This window comes from Pelodiscus sinensis, chromosome 18 (assembly GCF_049634645.1).
Source record: "Pelodiscus sinensis isolate JC-2024 chromosome 18, ASM4963464v1, whole genome shotgun sequence".
Lineage (NCBI taxonomy): Eukaryota > Metazoa > Chordata > Testudines > Trionychidae > Pelodiscus > Pelodiscus sinensis.
The window spans coordinates 8,043,442-8,060,828 of record NC_134728.1 but is presented as its reverse complement, the minus strand read 5'-3'; the positions used below and the strand labels follow the sequence as shown (position 1 = coordinate 8,060,828).

The window sequence follows — 17,387 nt, the reverse complement described above, 5'->3', positions numbered from 1 at the left end:
TCAGATTAGATACTCTAATGGTCCCTTCTGGTCTTAACGTCTACTAATAAATGACAAACTGAGTGTGGCTGAGGAGCAGCCTCTGGGGCTTTAGTGTGCAGTTAGCTTGATCCCCAGACTCAGCTGTCATGAAGTGGGATGAAGCAGGGGAAGCTGCTCAAACATCCAGAGATGCTGCCCAAGGTCAGGACACCAGCCTTAGAAGGGAGGGGGTGGGTGTGGCAGTGACATCACAAAGGCCTGTTGCAGGACCTCAGCCTATTGGGGGACAGTGGTAGGGAGGTGGTGACCTCACAGAGAGACTCTGACATCAGCCAGGCAGGACACAGATGCAAGGCAGGGGCAACTTCAGAGACACACTTCCCTTATAGTTTTGTGGGAGGTCGTCCCAAAGAGGTGGGTCTGGAATTGCTCTGAGACTGATCCCCTCTGGTGGTGACCGGGGCCATTCTTTGAAACATCTGCTGAGACTTCTTAGCCTCCCACTTCTTAGAATCTCAATGCTGATTGACCGAGCAGGGAGATATTGACATGGAGAAGTTTTCCCAATTTTCCAACTGTGACCCATGGTTTCCCCTTCCTTTTCAGAAGGCCTTGTCTGCTGGGGAAACTGCTGGCAGAGCCCTCAGAAATGGACAGGCTCCATACAGCATGGGCGTGAGCATGGTTGGAGGTGGAGGCAGGGGGAAGTTTTATTTTAGTTCTCGGGGCAACTTGAAAGGAGAGACTGGGAATCCATTTACCAGTCTGTCCTCCTAGCCTGGACCCCATTGGGCCATCCTTGGTCAAAACAGGACAGTCCTATATTGGGCCCTTCTTCCTTCAGGGACAGTAGAAGAAAATGGAACTTCAAGTCAGGGTCCTGGTTGGCTTTCGGAGCGAAAGCCTCAAATCACCTGCCCAACCTCCCCCACTTCCATCATGAGATCCAGGAGATGCTGCTTACGGAAGGGAGTCAGCGCTTCCTTCCTACCAGCACTGAGATTTGGAGGGTGGGAAAGAATTGTCCTCAGTCACACCCTTACTCTGATCAAGGGCTTTCCTGCCAACATGGGGCAAGAGGTCTGTCTCCAGTCTGATGAGCTGTCCGTGAATCAGGAGTTCAAAAAGGACGGGACGAGGCCAGACGCTGAGCATTGTCCCAGTCTCGCGAGGCAAAAGCAAATTGTGACAATCCCCTTTTCAAGCGCTATGACCAATGAACCAGATATTACCCTCTGAGCACAAGTCTCAGCCCCAGGAATGGGAGTGGGCCCGCTTGCACAGCATGCGCGCCGGTCTATTGATCCTGACCTGCCTCCTTCTCCCACTGTGTGTCAGCTTCTGCATCAGGTCCAGCGTGTCCCAGGAGAGAGCCAAGGCCGTGAGGAGCAGCAGAGCCCACTTCTCATTCACTATCCCACTCCCTGAATTTGACATAAGTGACCTCTGACCCTGGCTTCCTGATGCCAGGCTGGCCTCAGTAGGCTGTAGGACCTGCAGCTGCAGGGGCTGTGAGTATCCCCTTGGGAAGGCAGAGTCAGAGCAGGGAATGAGATAGACTTGAGTCAAGTTCATCTTCTCCTTGTTCAGTGGAGATTCTGAGACTTTAAAGACACCATGTTCCAATCCCAGCTCCAACCAGGTTCATGCCCAGCCTTGGGTCCCTTCTTGTCCTCCTGGAGGTACAAGTCCTCATAAAGGGCCCTGTCCACACCCTTGCTCAAGGATCCCTTGGGGAGCAGACGGAGCTGAGGGTTTAGCTATAGCTCTTCTCCCGCAGTGTCTCCAGCAGAGAGTCTTAGAGGAGAAAGACTCCTAGCCCAGGGGAGTTTGGGAGCTGACAGTAGAAGCTGATGGAGCCCCCTCTCCTTCCCTTCCATTAGAACTCAGCACAGTTTCCCAAACTAGGAAGCTTGGTGGCTTTGCTGTAATGGTCCATCCGTGACCCAACCAAGGACATCGGCCAGCTGGCCAGGAAGGGGATTTACCGGCTCTACAAAGGGCTGCTATGTTAGAGGTGAGGAAACCCAGCTGGGACATGGGACCCAACAGAAAAGTGACTCGGACAGAAACCAGGCAATGGGACCCCTGAAGAACTGATCCACCTCTCATCTGAGACTGCCCTCCTTTCAGTAATCGGAGCCCTGTTGAAACTCGGACAGGAAGGGGTTAAGCCCTAAGGGATGCATTGTGCTCTAGGGCTCAGAGAATCTGTCTGCAGGAGCTTCAGCCAACCTGGCCAGAGAGGGTGCCTAGGGCACAAAGCAGGCCTGCATGTCCTGGGGGCAGAACTTAGGGTGGGGGCAGTGAGTGAAGAGGATGCTAAGCACCCTGGCCTGGGGGCTCCGTGGAGTCGTCAGGGTACAAAACAGACTGGAAATAGCTTCCTCCCCCCTCTGCAGAGCTTAGCTGAGGGGCAGAGGAGCTTTGCTGAGCTAGTGCTGTGTGGGGCTTTGGCATAAACAGGGCATGGCTCCTCCTAGACAGTGCCCTGGACAGTAGGGTCTTGAGCTTTCCCTGGTGCCAGCCCAGCCAGTGGCAGCGGGGGAAGGGAGGAGCCGGCCAGCCAGACTGTTAGTAATTGGAATGATCTGACCAGGGGTTGGTTCTCCCCCCAGCACCGGGAGCAGGGCACACCCTGCTAGGCTGGGAATATGGAAAAGCAGCAAGACTGGGTAGGGGAGGGTGAAGGGGTACGGCAGGGAAAGGACAGTGAGGGGGGAAGCAGGTAAAGGGCCCATGGGTGGGCAGCAGAGATGACACTGAACTGCCCATTGCTAGCCCACACTCATCAACCACCACACCAAGTGATGTCCGGCAGTGGGACAGCAGGTGAGGGGGGCCTGCTTCCTAAGAGGAGGCACACAGCAGGGACTGCATTGATGGGCCAGCGGGGGAGTGGTCGGCTCCATACGTTGCAGCTCTGCCCAACCACCAGCTTTATTCATGCCCACTGGTGAGTGGCCAACTGGCGAGCAAGGATCCAGCCGGCAACAGGACTCCCCAGCACTAACGGGAGAGGAGAGGCTAAAATATGGGTCAATTGGCCCATTTTTTAAAAAAAAGTAGGGACACCTTGCAGGAGGGCTTAAATACGGGTCTGTTCCTTTAAAAACGGGACATCTGGTCAGCCTAATAAGGAGGTACTGTTAATAAAGCCTCAGCTGTTCCTAACTAGACTGTAGGTGCATAGGGAAAGGAGCTGTCCCTGAGGTGCCTCCCAAAGCCATATGGGTGCTGCCCTTTGGGATGCACATGCTGTAAATCTGCAGGAAAATAAAGAGGCTCCACTCCTATTTTATTAATCTAATTAGACAAACCAATGTTATTGGTGTTCTGCATGTCTAATTCGTTAAGGTCATCGTTAAACAGAAAGGCTGCTCTCATTACGAATGTCTCTTCTCTGATAGTTTCAGAGAGGTAGCCACATTAGTCTGTTTCAGCAAAAACAAACAGTTTCCAGTGACACCCTAAAGACTAGGGCTATGGCTACACTGGGAAGGTTCAGTGACAAAAGTGCTGTTGACATGCAAAAGCTGCCAAAAGTGAAAAATGGTCAAACCATTTTTTTCTGCCTCCTATTGTTGGCATTTCATGGCCACATTGCTAGCTTCCTGTCACCAGATAAGAGCAAAGCAATGGGGATGTGCATTAAGCATCCCACAGTGCAGTGCTGGGGGAAGGCAGAACTGATCCCTGCATTTCTTGGGATTTCCTCACAGCTCTGTGAGCTCTCGATGCTGAGGAATCTCAAAGCAGCAGAGCAGTCTCTCCAGCTCTCCCCCTGCCACTGTGTGCCTAGCAAGGCAGAACAGGAGCATTCCAACTATTTGTTCTTTGTTTACCAAATGGAACAGCTAACTCAGCTGCCAGATACTTCCTGGAGCTCTGAAAGGGGAGAGGGGTGCATGCTTGCAGGGCACCAGAGATCACAAAACACTGAGCAGGGCCATCAGGGCAAGTATTGCGGGAGGCATTGACAGAAACATTGTGGTGAGCATTCACAGAAGCTAGCTCTCTTGACAAAACAAGCAGAGCTCACACTAGCTCTTTGTCAACAATAAAGGGCAGGGGAAAGTCTCTCACAGAGGTGGAAGTTTTTTGTTGCCAAAACGAGGTGTTTTTCCCGACAAAAGTTGCATTGTAGTTTGTACGCTTTCACTGTTTTGTCGACAAAACGTGCCAGTATAGACAAGGCCTAAAAAAATGTATTAGGACACTAGAGGCTACGTCTACACTGGCCCCTTTTCCGGAAGGGGCATGTAAATTTCAGCAGTCGTCGTAGGGAAATCCGCGGGGGATTTAAATATCCCCCGCGGCATTTAAATAAAAATGGCCGCCGCTTTTTTCCGGCTTTTAAAAAAGCCGGAAAAGAGCGTCTAGACTGGCCCCGATCCTCCGGAAAAAGTGCCCTTTTCCGGAAGCTCTTATTCTTACTTCAAAGTAAGAATAAGAGCTTCCGGAAAAGGGCACTTTTTCCGGAGGATCGGGGCCAGTCTAGACGCTCTTTTCCGGCTTTTTTAAAAGCCGGAAAAAAGCGGCGGCCATTTTTATTTAAATGCCGCGGGGGATATTTAAATCCCCTGCGGATTTCCCTACGACGATAGGTGAAATTTACATGCCCCTTACGGAAAAGGGCCAGTGTAGACGTAGCCTAGGGGATAAGCTTTCATGGTCTACAGCTCACATCCTCAGATGCATGAAGTGGAAGCTTCAGTTGGCAGGGGTATATACATGCATACAGAGATGGGAGTGTTACATCAGTGCTAATGAGGCTAATTCAATTAGGATAGATGTGGCCCACTTCCAAGAGTGATAAGAAGGTAAGAATACTTAAAGGAGAAAATTACTGAATGTAATGAGCTAGCCATTCCCAGGGTATGGGTGCTGGCCCTGGGATGGGACTCCAGGCTGGGGATTGGGTGCACACAGAGGTGTGGGGTGCTAGATGTGAGAGGGGGTAAAGGCTAGGGATTGGGATGAAGGAGGAAATATGTAACACTGGTGTAACCCACATAGCTACAGGGTGTGGTCACTGGCCCATGGAGTGGCACTTAGACAACTTAGAGAGAGAATGAGTGTTCTTTACAGCCTTAGCTGAGAGCTAGCTGTCTTTTAGCTCAAGTGGTAGAGGCTCATGCAATAAGCTCCAGAGGTGCAGGTTCAGGAAGCTATCTGGGTTACACTGGCTTGGGGAGGGGCAGGGTTGGGGCAGATACTTGGGTTGCAGGAGGGTTCAGGAGGGAGTACAGGTTGCTGGCTATGAGAGAGGGCTCAGTGTTGGGATGGGATTTTGGGGTGCTGGCTATCAGAGGAGGGTCAGGGTGGGGATGTGGGCTTCTGGGAGGGAAGCAGTACTGGAGTAGGGGTTCAAGAGGGGGTGCTTGCTCTGGGAGAGGACTGGGGGCTGTGGTGTGGGCTCCTGGAGGGTGGCACTTATCGCCAGTGGCTCCAGGTCGGTGGTACAGGGAGGCTGAGGCTCCGACCCCACAATAGACTCATGCACAGATACAAATGCCTACCTGCAGATAGACATTAGCACCCACTCATCTACCGGGCTCTGCTCCCAGGACACGCTGCAGCCAAAGGAGAGGAACACGGTGCTGCCACATCCAGAAGCCAGCGCCCCATGCTAACATCTCCTGGCCATGCAGCTGTACTGTCCCCTGCCCCACCACCAGCCGCATCTCCTGTCTGGGTTAGTACAGTGCTGCTGGTAGCCAGGCTGGGGCTGGTGCAGCTGCACAGCTGGGAGGAACTTCCGGTGTGGGGCACTGGCTCTCAGAGTGGTGACACTAGGCTCCCCTCCTTTGGCTGCCGCATCTCCTGAGCAGGGCTCTACATGTCACTCCTGAAGGGGCCAAACAGCCCTTGTGGGCCCAGGAGTGGGGGTAAAGAGGCACATGGCTTCGCACGCTGCTTTTCTCTTCCAGCACCACCCCCAACAGCTCCTCCTGGCCACAGTTTCCCGTTCCCGGCCAGTGGGATGTGCGAGGGGCGGTTCTATTAAAGAGAATGTAATAGTTCACTTGTCAGGAGTTTGGAGAGCTGCACTTACACAGGGGATTAATTTGGCCCAAGGAATTTATTCCACACCAGTTACCTTCTCAGGTCTATCAGGATGCCCTTCGCTGTTTTGCATCTCAATGCAGAACAGATCTTTCATGTGCCTTAGGACAGACTGCAGACAATTTGCCACTGCTGGTTCTGTGCTGATTGCTTGCCCACTTATGTAGCCCTTCTGCCGGGTAGGCCTGGCAGGAACCAGGGCTGGGTTCAATATCTTGGGGTCAATCTCACAAAGAACCGGCTCGAGCCCCCACCCAGTGATCTGGGAAATTCACGCACCCCTGGGCGCCTCTGAGAGGCAATGCTTCCCCACTCGCAAGCACTGAGTCTGAGTGTAGGAAAAGAACATTTAATGAAACAGAGGAAGAATTCATATGGCATTAGCTTGGGGAAAACACCACAAACAGAGTTCATAACCCAAACATGAGCCCCCACCCCGGCCAAGATTCGCCCGAAGTCCACCGACTCCCCAAAAGTCTCTGTCCCCACAAGTCTCTGTGCCACCCAGAGTCCCAAAGTTCACCCGCAGGGTTTTACCTCCCAACTTGGGTAGAAATGGGGGTGGGGAGATAGATAGGGGGCACCTTATACGAAACTCCGCTACGCTTCACCAGCTGTCTCGTCCCACACCTCTGGACGCTCCGCTGGGCACCTGTCGCCGCTTCTCGCCTGCTGCCACTCCACGCCACGCCACTGGTCACCGCTCCTCGCCTGCCGCCGCTCCATGCCACGCCGCTAATGGCCGCTCCTCGCCTGCCGCCGCTCCACGCCACGCCGCTAATGGCCGCTCCTCGCCTGCCGCCGCTCCACGCCACGCCGCTAATGGCCGCTCCCCGCCTGCCGCCACTCCACACCACGCCGCTGGTCGCCGCTCCCCGCCTGCCGCCGCTCCACGCCACGCCACGCCGCTAATGGCCGCCCCTCGCCTGCCGCCGCTCCACGCCACGCCGCTGATGGCTGCTCTTCGCCTGCCGCCGTGCCACGCCTCGCCGCTAGTCGCCGCTCCTCGCCTGCTGCCACTCTACTGGCTGCAGTAGGTCTGGCTCTCAGCCAAACCAGTGATTTCAGCTTAGTGATTTCAACTCTCAGCCAAACCAGTGATTTCAGCTCTCAAATGAATCCAGCTTTCACTGGACTAGCAAACAAAAAGACTCCTCAGGGAGTCTGCTTTAGGTCTGTCCTTAAAACAAAGGGGGAAAGGTGCAGGCTGGGCCAGTCTTATAGCTCACACCTGGCAGGTGTGAAGCAGGCTGACTCAAGTCCTTTAACCCTTTCCCCCAGCTCTGTTCACTCAACTCTGGAAGGGGGGAGGCTTGTTCTTCCGAGACCTCTTACCATGATGGTGGTGTCTCTCCTGCAAGCACTGGTGGCATGTTTTACAGTTCCCACATTTAGGGGTAGTATGATTAGTGACCCCCACAACAGTCCCAAATTATATACAATTCTCCACATTCCATTCCAACACTGACCCTCCATCAGCCCTGGCTGAATGGGATTTACATAGCCACACCATGGATTCTCTCCTGAGCAGTATTTACATGTCAACAGTTAACAGTTAATTACCTTGTAGAGCTAAACAACTGTAGTGGGCACACCCACCCCTCCTTTCAGCTGGCTGACAGCAAGCAGCAGTTCAGCCCCTGCTTACACTTAGATCAGACAGGCTGTGAAGGTGACCACCTGCAGTCACTGAATTACAGAATTCAATGTTTCTCCATCTTTGCAGGCATGGGTAATGGGAACGGCAGCAGCTGGAGCCCAAAGCAGTGGTGTCCAAGTCCATGGTACAACTCTCAGCCATCGGGAATTCCGTTTGGCTGGGGAAAAGGGACTATATTTCACCGTTGGCTCACCAGGAATGAGGCCATGCTTCACCATGGTGCATCACTGCATTGTGATGCTGGGGTGACTAACTCCACTGCCGTGTCACGACGTCGTGGGCAGTACTAGCCAGGGAGGAAGCTTCTGCACTTGAGAAGCCCGTGCCCAGAAACCCTGGAAGAGAGGAGGCCTCATCTCCAGGATCCCATTGCGCGAACAGGCAAAAGGAGACAGATCTGTCTTTCCATGCGTGGGAATCAGTAGCCTCCCCAAGAATTGAAATGAGGGGGGGTGTCAGGGCTGATGAGGGGGGAGGCTGTGAGGGTGAAGGTGGGCTGTACGGCACCATAGTTCACAAAACTGGGGGGGGTGTTGGGAAAATTCAGGGGGGTATACACCCCTTGGGGAGGGGGGAGGGAAATCCCTGGTGGGAATGAGAAAAGCTTGTGCCATCAGATCTCTCTGTGGATGATCTATAGGGGTACGTCTAAACTACATGCCACCGTTGACGGAGGCATGTAGATTAGCCAGATCGGCAGAGGGAAATGAAGCTGCGATTAAAATAATCACGGCTTCATTTAAATTTAAATGGCTGCCCCGCTCTGCCGATCAGCTGTTTGTCGGCAGATCGGGGCAGTCTGGACGCGACGCGCCGACAAAGAAGCCTTTCTTGATCGGCACAGGTATGCCTCGTGAAACCAGGTTTACCTGTGCCGATCAAGTAAGGCTTCTTTGTCGGCGCGTCGCGTCCAGACTGCCCCGATCTGCCGACAAACAGCTGATCGGCAGAGCGGGGCAGCCATTTAAATTTAAATGAAGCCGCGATTATTTTAATCGCGGCTTCATTTCCCTCTGCCGATCTGGCTAATCTACATGCCTCCGTCGACGGAGGCATGTAGTCTAGACGTACCCTAGGGGTCTGTGCTCTGCAAACCCATCCCCTACAAAGAGAACAGCTGCTTCTTGTGAATGACCCAGAAAGGGGCCTGCACCACATCAGCTTGTTTTTGGAAGGCTGGGATTGGGGTGGAGACAAGAAGAGGACTAATGGCTTCTCTTGGCCACAGGGAGCAGCATGCAGTCTGGGAAGGCAATGCCGAGACACGGGGGAAAAGAGGCCAGGATAGGAGGCCAGGACGCGATCCTGCCCCATTAAAGTCAACAGGCATGCGTGCCATTGACTTCAAGGAGCACAGCCTGTCACCCTGAGCTATGCAGCCCACAAGAGTGGATGCAGATCCCAAACCTCTCCACATTCCCCCTGCTTGTCGCACTGCAGGCTGCTGCCTACCCCCAGCGAGCACACCTGCCTTATAGCATTTCTCCTCCGCGGCAGCTGACTACCCCTCCCTCAGTGTGGCGTTACAAACAGTTTCTAATCTCTTGGCCAGTTTGTCGGTGGGAAACTCCCCTGCAGTGCCACCATCTCTCTGTTGCGTGATGGCTTTGAAGCGGCACTGCTTTCCCATCGGCTACCATGCTTGTTTTCCTTTGCTTCACAATCTGGCTCTGTTTCAGTGGCAGGAAGCACGAACGACATCAAACGCGCCCATTTCCTCGTGGATCCTGCTCATTAACACTGACCCCTGAGATTCTAGGGCTGGGGAATGTTGTTATTGGACAGGGCTTTAATCAGCTTCTTCTCTTCCATCCGTGCCTGTTCGTTGTGATTCTAGTTACTGGGAACAGAGGAATAGCTCTTCATTTGGCATAAGGTTTACCAAATTTTACACACCTGGCGCCATTATGCCATCAATAACTGCTAACATCATGGTTTGCCCAGTGAACCTATCCCAGATACCCAATACCTGGCTTAATTTTAAAACAGACCTGCCAGAAAGCTCTTTCAGCCCTCACCAGCTGCTGTTATTGTATGAACATTATAAAGGAAACATCAGATCCTAGCAGGTCTAGCACATCGAATTATTCATGCTCCAGATTCCAGCATGCAAATTCTGGCCATATCTCCTACCAGTCTTCTACTGCTTGAGAGACAAAGGGAGGTTATTGCAAAAATCTTTGCTCAAATTGTTTAAGCATCTTGTGTTTTTGTTTTTCAGTACAATGATCTTTTAGGAGAGACTGAAAGCCAATGTCTGGACTGTTCATAGTCATTCATTAAAGAACTTATGGTATGTATTGCAAGACTAGTAGTGGTTTTCAATAAGAGGATCAATACACATCCAAATTCTAGCTGGGGGTCCAAACCTCACTTTGCTAGGGGTACAAACCCCGCTTCTTAACTGCATAAGAAGTTCACTTCCTGTCTTCAAAGTGCTATGCCCACCTTTATAATGACACCCACATCTAGTCCCAGAGGTGAGTTTGTCTTGGTGATGGGTGAAGTGAACAAATCCAGTACTTCTTCATACAATGTACAGTCAAACTGTGGGGGTACATCTAAACTACATGGCTCTGTCGATGGAACCATGTAGATTTGTTTTTTTGGCAAAGGCAAATGAAGCCGCGATTTAAATGATCGCGGCTTTACTTAAATTTACATGGCTGCCGCGCTGAGCCAACAAACAGCTGATCAGCTGTTTGTCGGCTCAGCGCGCTAGTCTGGACGCTCCCCTGCCGACATCAAAGCCCTTTGTCGGTAGCCCCGGTAAACCTCATCCCACGAGGAATAACGGGGCTGCCGACAAAGGGCTTTGATGTCGGCAGGGGAGTGTCCAGACTAGCTCGCTGAGCCGACAAACAGCTGATCAGCTGTTTGTCAGCTCAGCACGGCAACCGAGTAAATTTAAATGAAGCCGCGATCATTTAAATCGCGGCTTCATTTGCCTTTGCCTATCTGTCTAATCTCCATGGCTCCATCGATGGAGCCATGTAGTCTAGACACAGCATGGAACTCCTTGCCAGAGGATGTTGTGAAGGCCAAGATTTTAACAGGATTCAAAAAGAGGTAGAAAAATTCATGGAGGATAGGTCAATCAGTGGCTATTAGCCAGGATGGATAGGAATGGTGTCCATAACCTCTGTGTGTCAGAAGCTGGGAATGGGCGACAGGGGATGGATCACTTGTTGACTCTCTATTCTGTTCATTTCCTTTGGCACATATGGCATTAGTCACTGATGGAAGATAGGATACTAGGCTAGATGGACCTCTGGTCTGACCCTGTGTGGCTGTTCTTATGTTATCTAAAGCTGTTTAGTCTGTAAGGCTACATCTACACTGGCAGCTTCTTGTGCAAGAACAGCTGTTCTTCCGCAAAAACTTGCTGGCTGTCTACGCTGCACGAGCATTCTTCCAGAAGTAAATTTACAGTACAGCGTTGTAAAACAGGGCTTCTTCCAGAAGAGTTATTCTTCTCCCCATGAGGAATAAGCCCTCTTGCACAAGAGCTCTTCCAGAAGAGGGCAGTGTAGACAGGCAACATGAATTTCTTGCGCAAGAAGCCCCTATGGTTAAAATGGCCATAAGAGATTTCTTGCGCAAGAGAGCGTCTACACTGCCATGGATGCTCTTGGGCAAAAGCACATCTCTTGTGTAAAAGCACATGCCAGTGTAGACACTCTCTTGTGGAAGAGTTTTTGCACAAGAACACTTCCGCAAAAGAGTTCTTGCGCAAGAAGCCGCCAGTGTAGATGTAGCCAAATTCTCTAAGGCACAAAGTTGCTATATGAGAACCATGTCCACTCTTAAGTTAACTCCAATGTCCAATAAAAAAAAATTGAAATAAATGTGAGAAGTGCAAAACATGCACCAAAAGCTCCGAAACTGACCTTTTTCTCCAGGTGCGCAAATTGTGTTCTGCATTGAATTAGGTGTCCCACAGATCACCCACCCTCTTTGGAGCCTTCTCCCACCACCTTAGGCTTCAGATCCTGAGCCATAACTTCACCAATCATTTTGAGAGTGCTAGCACGAGCCGGGCCAGCCCAGGATTGTCAACACGGTCACTCATCCCCAGAGAGACCAGAAAGGGGCCAGAAGTGCAAACTGCTCCATAATCATGTTAATGCTGATGGGGGAGTGTAGAATTCAGGCATTCAGGGGCAGCCCGTGCGTATAGGCCGATTAGGCTGTCGCCTAGGGCGCCGCGTTAAACAGGGCGCCCAATGATGACTTCATGTCATTGAGGTCTGTGGAGGAGGGGGTGCCGATCGTGCCTTCCACCTGGGGCACCAACTGCCAGCAGCCCACCTCGGGCTGCCCCTGCAGGCATTACATGTATAGCAACCCTGCACTGAATGGCTAACCCAGGGAAGAGATGGCGGGGAAAGTCTCCAACATCAAGGAGAAAGCAGAACAATCCTATGTGAAGATCTGCCTTGCTATGTCTACGCTGCAGGCTTCTTGCACAAGAACCATTTTGCACAAGAGTTTTTGTGTAAATGGTCTTCCACAAGAGTGCGTCCACATTGCCATGTGCTTTTGTGGAAGAGATGTGCTTTTGTGCACGAGCGTCCATGGCAGTATGGACGCTCTTTTGTGCAAGACATCTCTGATGGCCATTTTAGCCATAGGGGTTTCTTGCACAAGAAATTCATGTTGCCTGTCTATACTGCCTTCTTGTGGAAGAGCTCTTGTGCAAGAGGGCTTATTCCTTGTTGGGCGAGGAATAACTCTTCTGGAAGAAGCCCTGTTTTACAACGCTTTACTGTAAATTTATGTGCGCAAGAACTGGCATGCAGTGTAGACGCTCTGCAAGTTTTTGTGGGAGAACGGCTGTTCTTGCGCAAAAAGCCTGCAGTGTAGACATGTGTACGGAGAGAGCCCATGTAGGCTACCCCCTGACAATTCAGGCACAGAGAACATTCTGCTCTACTCAGCCACGTCTCACCATCTATGCTGTGATACCCAGGCAATGAAGGCAAGCAACGTCTGTATTCCACGTGCCACTGAAAACACACATGTACCATTGTGCTCAATGCAGCTGCGTCCAGCACAACCATAATCCCTAGGGCTTGAACTGGGGACCGGCAGAGCTAAAGAGCAAGCCTGTCTCAAATTGAGCTAGCAGGCTAGTTTCCTGCCATTGTAACAGATCCTGTTTGAAGCTGGCACAGACTGGGACACACAACACACATCGAACAGATGTACCCTTTAACAATTCCTCTGTCTAGTGACCAGCTGCTTTAAAGCCTTATCTGCTATTTTATTTTCAAGAACGAGCCATAATTTGTCCAAAAATAAACACGGCAAAGCGGAATGGATACTATCAGGCACTAGGGATTTAATAATTATCACCATATTTTCTTCCCTCTTCCTTGAAGCAGAGCCATTTCCCAAAGCACTCCCACTTAGACTTGCAAACAATCCCATTTGTAGAGTTATTTTTGCATTCATTGACTGTGGTGCATTGTCGGAAGCCAAGGAAAAGGTACCAGGGCTTGGAACATTATGATTTGAATCTCACATCAATTGTTCAATGAATCATAGTTTCCTAGGCTGCTCTTCTTGTTTTCCCATTTATTTGTTCTTTCTTTTCCCTTGCTTCTCTTTTAACTCTTGCCTTCCCCAGCATTATATCTGGTTTTAGTTTAAATTGCAGGAGGAAAACAGCCTCCCAGTTAGTGAATTTGAAACACATTCTGTTGCAAATGAGTCCTAGCATTGCATGTGGCTGCCTTTGGTCTACCATCTGTTTTTCTTAATGGCTCTATAGTCCCTGGTCGACATGAGGAACTTACTCCAAAATACCCCCCCCCCCCAAAGTACGAATTCATAAGCAATACATCCAAACTACCAAGCCTGTTATTTCAAAATAATGGGCCATGGAATTTGAACTCTGTACTCCTACTTTTCACAAGGAGTAACACTCATTCTGAAATAGTAGTCTTGAAATAACGGTAGCGTGGACACTCCAGTGCTGCTAATTTGAATTTATTGGCCTCCAGGGGCATGTCTACACTAGGAAATTCTTTCAGAATAACTAAATTCAAAATAATAACTCCCAAAAATAACACAATCGAAATAGCATGTCCCCACTATGGGGACATGCTATTTAGTCCAAGGCAGGCTCTGTTCTTCTAGATGTGCTACCTCGACTTAGAGCCCCAGGAAGCACTGGTAAGTAACTACTTTGAATGACTCTGGAGAATACTTATTTTGAAATAGCAGCAGTGGAGCATCCACACTAATGCTATTTTGAAATAACTATTTTGAAATATGCGTTATTCCCCGAGGAAAGCAGGAGTAGAGATTTTGAAATAACTAGCCTGTTATTTTGAAATAATGGGCTGGGTAGTGTGGACGCTCCGCTTACTATTTCAAAATAACTCCCTAGTGCAGACCAGGGCTGGAAGGCCTCCTGCACTCCCTAGACTGTTTTCTGGGGCTATAAATCTGAGGTAGCATGTTCACAGTAACAGAGCTTGCCTTGGATTAATTTTGATGCTTCCCTGTAGTGAGGACACTCTAGTTCGAATTTGTTAAAGCAGGAGTTCTTAAGCTGAATTTAGTAATTTTGAAATAGTTTCCTAGTGTAGACATGGCCAATGAGAGCTCGGTGTATCTGAAGATCAGAACTCTTATATAGCTTGAAAAAGGAGTTGGGAACTAGATACGCAGGGGGACCAAAACAAAGTTCAGTGCACCATAGTGGGAAGGTGTGAGCGTCTTCACAATACCTTCCTTGCCCCCTGATCCTAGAGTCTCTGGAAGACTGAATTAACCCCAAAACAAGTAAGAACAGAATCCCAAGGAACTGCTGTCTCAATCAAGGTATCTGAGGCACATCATGCTATGGTCTACCTCCTGACAAGTTCCCGCCCCCTGTATGTTGGGAAGGAACTATCTAGACCAGGAGAGGCGAGCCATGACCAGCTCTAACTATGCCTGTGGCAGAAGAATCCACAGCACTACCTTAAAGCAGATTTAAGTCCCCTTTGTGCCTCTCTCGATGAGCAAAAGGGCCTTGTGAGTGGACCCTGGTCTTTTGGTGAAGCCAGTGTAAACAGACACTGTTTCTGGTCTGGAACTTTGCCTGCATCTTGTAAAAAAATTGTCTCCATTCATCTTTAAGGCTCTTTGGGTTTACAACAAATCCTCGAGAAATGCACTAGCCTTCACAGACTTCTTATAAAAATCCCATCAGTGGATTAAAAATAGGTATGAGCTGCTTAGATATTTCAGAGTTCCTGGATCCCAACATAAAGGTCATGCTCTTAATTGCTGGAGATGGATGGGAGATCTCTCCACATCCTTTGCCACTCACTTTGTTCAAGCAGCTGTCTGTCACCTTGGGTAACATAGGAAACAACGGTTATATCAGCGAGCTTTTACCTTTCCTCAGCCCCTAAAAGAGAAAAATATCTCAGGTAGGTTGCTTGAATAACTTCCTGTTATTCACTCTCCATCGGAAGCAATCGCCATGACAACATGGTTTTGCGCTGCGTGCTAGCAGTTAGGCACATGATTTTGACATATTTGTTTCTTATCCAATGAAAAAGCTCTATATATTGGCAGCAAGCTAGCAGGGCAAACCGGTTTGGCATTGACCTGAATTGCTGAATATAATTGAATGTAAGGTTGACAGAGCAGTTGTAGTGCTGGTGAAATAGAAATTACACACTTCAAGTTGAATGTGGAACTCATTGCTGGCAGTTATCTTGATCTGTGTTAACCAGTATGAAGTTCAATTCATTTGTCACTTTGTGGTTCCATGGCCTCCTCTTTGTTCCCTGGCTTTGTCCTGCCTTGCACACGTGTACACACACACACTCTCGCATACGCAAGATTGTTTTTGAAACTGTGAGCTCCCATCCAAAGTCTTTCACTCAGATGTGAGAATAATCAGAGTTTCTCAGAGGGAATGCAAGGAATTTGGGGGATATTGCACCGACTTTGGAAACCAGCTTGAAATTCTGCTCTGAACAGTGTGACCCGATCTCATGTTTGTATATTATTTAATCAAGATTACCATAGCAAGTGCCATTTCCTAAAGTCCTTACATTCTCTTTGAAAAACTCTGTTTTATTTTCAGATCTTGACTTAAGACTTACCAGACATATATCGCGATATAAAGAGAAGGAAAACGTCTCGTCCTGTATCACAGTGGAATGTTCCAAAAAAAAAAAATTACTTCCTCACCCATCAGCTTTTTCCCTAGCACTTTGAGAGTTGCACATGAAGATACCACTTCTCTAGCTGCTCGGGAGAAAGCCTGGATTTTTTTTATTGACCGTTGCTTAGTAATTGGGTCTGCATATCTGAGCCGATAGCATGATAAAAACGTTCCTCATTTCCTAAAGAACTGTTCTCCAAAGCCATTATGCAAGGAAACTTCAGTGTGATTTTTTTTTCTGCATCAGTGAATGAATGTACATTGAATGAAAAATTCACTCCGAGAGGGAAAAACTGTGCAGGAGTCCTTCAAGGTAATAGCATCATCCCTTGGAGGTTTCACAGTGCAAATTGTCTGCATTTTTCTTTCACTCTCAAAAAACCCAGCCAGAATGCTGTTGATACTAGACCCAGTATTAGAACTTCCCAGAGTAAAGTGCATCAAAGGCATAAATACAAGCAATAAATAAAAAAATATTTTTTTAAAAAAAGGAAAGGAAGAAATTGCTTGTAATGAAAGATCAAGTTATGAATTAAAGATAATGGAAATGTAATTACTGCAGAAGCCAGCTGAGAGCATCCAAATGCTAAAATGGATTAGACATGAAGCACTCATTAAAGTAAGTGTTATCACATTTGCTTCTCTAATATCCTGTTTATAGAGATAAATCTAAACACAAATTGTGGTTTTTAAAGGGGGAGAAAAATAATCTCCCCCCCCCCCCAAGTGTTTTGATTTGGGATTCTTTTTATAATGGTGCATGTAATTAAAACTCCAGAACAGCTGTTTGCAAGGAGTGAAAATATATCACTTCCAATCTGCAGCAGATAAATGTTATAACTGAAAGCAGGCAGTTAATAAGGCACTGGAGAGAGATCATGCTAAATTTTCTTCTTTGCAGTGGAATAGCAATATTAACACAAGTGTGGCTTTCTTTAACTTCCACTGCTTCGCAAAGTTAGCGGATGCCTAAAGCAATGCCCCTCTCTAATTTCCAAGGCACAAAACTTAAATAATCCACCAGCTGCCATTTCATTGAACAAACATTACGGTGTAGGACATTTTCAGTGGGGTTAAGGGAGCCCCATGTTAGCATTTCCAATCAAAATAAAAAGAGATTAGAGCTAAAGTGGCAATGGAACATCGGATTCATTTGGCTACCCCACCTAATTGGCATATAAAAACCTCTAGGCCCAGAAGTGAGAGGTTTGGGCACATGGAAGTGCATATCTGGATTGAGATCTGAACTCTAATAGCTCAGATCCCTCTCTCTAATATACATTCAAATCCAAACATCCAATCCAAACCCAATTGAACTTTGATAAGTTTAGATTCAGACTTGAACTTGAACCTGATCCAGCAAAACATTCAAGTGTTTGTTTAATTTTAAGCACTTGAGCAGGCCCATGGCTGAATCTGGCCTTTTCCACAGTTCAAGGGGATTTCCAAAGTTAAATTTTGTTGATATTATAATGAAACTAACCACATACTTCAAGTTAA

At 48.8% G+C, this 17,387-nt stretch overlaps 1 long non-coding RNA gene across 3 annotated transcripts in view; it reads left to right on the top strand.

Annotated features, from left to right (window-relative positions):
- The first annotated feature begins 304 nt into the window (after positions 1–304).
- LOC112546293 (uncharacterized) overlaps positions 305–17,387 on the top strand; it is a 30,708-nt gene continuing 13,625 nt past the window's right edge. For 2 of the 3 annotated variants that reach the window (XR_003089957.2, XR_003089956.2), the window contains exons 1-4: positions 305–396; positions 1,866–1,999; positions 9,933–10,004; positions 16,379–16,506. This is a non-coding gene — a long non-coding RNA (uncharacterized LOC112546293). The remainder of the gene's footprint in view (positions 397–1,865; positions 2,000–9,932; positions 10,005–16,378; positions 16,507–17,387) is intronic. The other variant, XR_012896425.1, reaches the window with a different exon arrangement.